The sequence below is a fragment of the Halichoerus grypus genome, chromosome X, assembly GCF_964656455.1.
Source record: "Halichoerus grypus chromosome X, mHalGry1.hap1.1, whole genome shotgun sequence".
NCBI classification, from domain to species: Eukaryota; Metazoa; Chordata; class Mammalia; order Carnivora; family Phocidae; genus Halichoerus; species Halichoerus grypus.
Genome location: NC_135727.1, coordinates 32,927,431 through 32,932,104, shown reverse-complemented (window position 1 = coordinate 32,932,104; position 4,674 = coordinate 32,927,431). Strand labels below are relative to the sequence as shown.

Below are 4,674 nucleotides of genomic sequence, written 5' to 3'. Positions count from 1 at the left end.
TTGTTCTCCCAACCTGTCTTCTGGGGGAGGGGCCTGTCGTGCTGTTACTCAGACAACCCTGTTTGGGCGGAGTTGCCCTGCTCCCTGTGGGTGGGGGGAATGGGCTCAGTGAAAACTGTTTTTTGGGGGCTTTTGTTCTCTGGCAGCTTTCCCTGGTGACTTTCCGTGTCTCCTCCAAGAGTCAGGGCAGAAGGGATCATTATTTTCAATGAAGTTTTATAACTGTCACCATAATGTTCTTAGATATCTTTTAATACTTCAAGTATAGGTGCCATATTATTATTTTTTAAACATCTTTATTGAAATACAATTCACATACTATACAATTCACTCATATAAAGTGTATAATTCGGGGTGCCTGGCTGGCTCAGTCAGTAGAGCATGCAGCTCTTGATCTCGGGGTTGTGAGTTCCAGCCCCACATTGGGTGTAGTGATTACTTAAAAATAAAATCTTAAAAAAAGTGTACAATTCAATAGTTTTTACTATGGGCACAGAGTTGTGTCACCATTGCCACAATCAATTTTAGTACACTATTATTTACCCAAGAAAAAAATCCCATATCCATTCGTCATCACCTTCTAACCCCCTCCCTCTCTCTCCCAGGCCTAAGCAGTGACCAATATGCTTTATGTCTCCTTGGGTTTGCCTCCCCTGGACATTTCATGTAAATGGAATTATACAATCTGTGGACTTTTGAGTCTGGTTCTTTTCACTAGCACAGATGTCTCTGTGAGTCCATGCCTTTGGTTGCTTTGGACATATTCCTAGAAGGGGACTTGCTACATCATGAGGTAATTCTATGTTTCTGTTTTTTTGAAGGGCCACCATGCTGTTTTCCACAATGACTGCATTAGTTTACATTTCAACAAATAATTGCAAGCTTTCTCATTTCTCCACATCCTAGTCAACATGTTATTATTATTTTTTTAATAACAGCCATCTGTGATGGTTGATTTTATGTGTCAATTTGTCTAGGCCACAGTACCCAGATATCTGGTCAAACATGATTCTTTATGTTTCTTTGGAGGTATTTTTTTAGATGATATTAAAATTTAAACCAGTAGACATTGAATAAATTCGATTACCCATCATGATGCAGGTGGGCCTCATCTAATCACTGGAAGATCTTAATAGAAACAGACTGATCTCCTTCCAAGAAGAGGGAATTCTGCAGCAGAATGCTTTTGGATCCCAATTGCAACATCAACTCTTCCCTGGATCTCCATTCTGTTGGCCCACCTTGAAGTCTGTGAACTTGACAGTCTTTACAGTCTTGTGAGCCAGTTCCTTTAAATCAATTGCTCAGTCACTCCTATATATCCTATAGGTCCTGTTTTCTTAGGGAACTCTGACAGATACATCACTTTAATTGGTAGGCTATGGTTTTCATTTACATTTCCCTAATGATTTGTGATATTTATGATATATCCAATTATATCCACTTTATTGGGGTATAATTTATATATAAAATAGACACATTTTATGTGTCTATTTTCATATGAATTTGACAAATGTATATATCTATATAACTGCTATTACACTCAATATGGAAAACATTTCCATCACTCTAACAGTTTCATCTTAAATCTTTTCAGTCAATTCCCCCAACAACTCTAGCCCCAGACAAGTACTGATATGTTTTCTGTCACTATAGATTCAATTGGCTTCTTCTAAAATTTCATATAAAGTTAATCATACATTATATATGCTTTATGTATAGCTACTGTCGTACAGCATAATATTTCTGAGATACATCCATTTAATTAAATGTATCAGTAATTCCTTCCTTTTTGTCACTTAGTACTATTCCATTGGACAAATACACCTCAATTTGTTTACACATTCACAATTTGGTGAGAAATGTTTGGCTTTTCCCCCAATTTTTGGCAATTAGGAATAAAGCTGCTGTGAAATTTTATCACAGTAGAGTTCATTTTTAAATTATGGCAAACACACCAGGAGCAAAATAGCAGAAGAGGAAGCTCCAACTCCTCATTCCCCCATGCAAATATTAAAGCACCAACAGAAAATGGCTGAACATACGTTTTGTGAGAAGACAGGGATTCTTTTAACTTAAGTATTTACCTAGGATTGAAATTGTGGGATTCTATGGAAAATGTATGTTTTACTCGATAAGAAATAGCTAAAGTGATATCCAAACTGATAGTAGCATTTTATTAAAAAAAATTTTTTTTAGACAGAATGTGTTTTACGGGCAACCAATGAGCAGGTTAATGAACCATATAACTTTCTTTACTTCAAACTAACATTCAAGAAAGATGAACCCAAGATGCATCCTCTTATACTGACCAACAGAACTAAGTACAAATGAAGTCCATGGTGTACCCCATTAGCATGCTGCACTATATGTTAAGAAAACAAGCCCTGCCCCGCCCTGAGCCCTGACCCCCTGGCGAACACAGAAAGATGGTTGTGAAATGTGAGATGATGATACTGTCAGGTAAGAACTTCTTTTCATGCAGTCAACTGCCATAGAGGTGGCACTGAAAACCCACAGCGCCCACACCCAAACTCAGTCAGCGGTGGTCCACTGGTGATGTCAACTATGCTCCTTCCACAATATCAGGGGAATCCTGTGGTCAGGCATGCTGGTGGCAAAGCCCAACTCAAAGCCCAGGCCCAAAGCCCAAGCCCATCCAATCCATTGAGCCAGGATGCTTCGTCCGCCAGGAAGCTTGAGCCTCTCCTTGATTAGCAGAGGCCAGCGGCTAATCAGGCCCTCTGTCTGCAAGTCCATGATATACAGCGAGCGGTTGTCAAACAGCAGGGCAAAGATATCTCCAAAGCCAAGCAAGGCCAAGTTTGCTATCTCAGGAGTCTGATGACCCTGAGAATATCACAACTGGCAAAGTCCCGTAGTGCCAAACTACAGACTATATTTGCCATCATACTGAAGTCTTGGCTATGGGCAGATACTTCTAGCCTCAGAGACAGACAATGTCTTTAAACACTTGCAGTTGATTTCTCTCCCACTTGGCCAAATCTTGATCTCATAGTTGCCCACACTTTAGAGTATGTAGTCTCCAGGGCTGTGCAAAAGAGACTTGACTTCACACTCGTGCAGAATCACCTTGGTGACCCATTCCGTGCGCTGCTGTGTTCAGGCTTGTCCCAGCACATAAAGCCCATATTTTCACAGTGAAATCTTCAGAGCCACTTACCAAGATATCCAGTTCATCCTTGTGGTTACCACTAAACACCGCCCCTGTGTGACCCCGGAAGTGCTGGGTCCTGGCTTCCGGAACTCCATGCCCAACAGGCCACAGTGTTGTTAAAGGAGCCCGTCCCAAGCTTCTGCTCATCACACTTGACTGCTGTGCAGCTGTGGGTCTGGATGCCATCAATGCACTGCCCTGTGCTCACATCCCACAGCTTTGCAGACAAGTCGTCTGACCCTGTGCAGAGAAATCCAACTTTGTTGTCAAGTGCATAGACTCTGGCAGTGTGTCCCATTAATGATGAGGGCTCAAAGGCTTCGAGGTTCCAGTTGCTTCATTCTCAAATAGGCCTTCAAGCAAACCTTCTTCCAGGGCAAGACGTCCTGAACAGAATCACCTACGTGCCAGCCCAAATTTTTACAGGCAGTCTGAGGATTGAGCCATTTCAACAAATAAAAACTCAGCTCCAGGGGAAGGAGTTTGAGGAAGTCTCCCAAGTTATTGGAGAGATGCCTGAGCTGGACTGCCCTGCTCTGACTAATCAGGTGATCCAGAGTTTCGTTTTCCTGCCAGTCCCTCCGAGAAAGAAATGTAACAGAAATGTTACCAAGCCACCCCTCGAAGTCCTTTCTCTCCAAAAAGTTATGGAGAAATTGACCTGAGCGAGCGCTGCAGGGGCCGGGAACCTGGCGCCAAGCTCACACCAACTAGGTGCGCTGGGCTGCTAGAGCTTTCCAGCAGCAGGTGCACTGGGCAGCCCTGGCACCTGCAGGGAGAGAAAGACAAAGGGCCCTGGCACTGGTAGCAGCATTCGAAACTTCCACCAGCAACGCGCGCGAGAGTTCCAGTTGTTGCAAATACTTGCCAAATAAGGAATTTGGGGCCTTTTAAAAATGTTAACCATCCTGTGGCTGTGTTGCCATTTCTCATTGTGGTTTTAATTTGCATGTTCTTTATGAGTAGCCGATGCTGATTATGTCCTTACTACTATATGTATATATAAACTATTTTTGTATATTTTATTTTTTATATTTTTATATATGTATTATATTTTACTATATATATAATTTTTAATTGTTCAGCTATTTTGCCCATTGTATTAGTGAGTTGTCTTTTTTTTTTTAGTGAGTTGTCTTCTTAATAAAGAATTGTAAGTGTTCTTTCTATATTTTGGTTAAAATGTTCTTCTGAAGATATATATATTCAAATGTATTTTCTTATTCAGTGGCTTGCCTTTTCACTTCTTTTTTTTTAAAGATTTTTTATTTATTTACTGGGTGGGGGGGAGAGAGAGTACAAGCACACAGAGCAGCAAGCAGAGGGAGAGGGAGAGGGAGAAGCAGGCTCTGCACCGAGCAGAGAGCCAGACGTGGGACTTGATCCCAGGACCCTGGGATCATGACCTGAGCCAAAGGCAGCTGCTTAACCGACTGAGCTACCCAGACGCCCCTGCCTTCTCACTTTCTTAATGGCACCTTTAAAGATATAAACGT

General features: G+C 41.7%; 1 pseudogene; it reads right to left on the bottom strand.

Moving 5' to 3' along the window:
- Positions 1–2,562: 2,562 nt before the first annotated feature.
- Positions 2,563–3,519, bottom strand: LOC118526203 (F-box/WD repeat-containing protein 2 pseudogene; annotated as a pseudogene).
- Between the last annotated feature and the right edge of the window lie 1,155 nt (positions 3,520–4,674).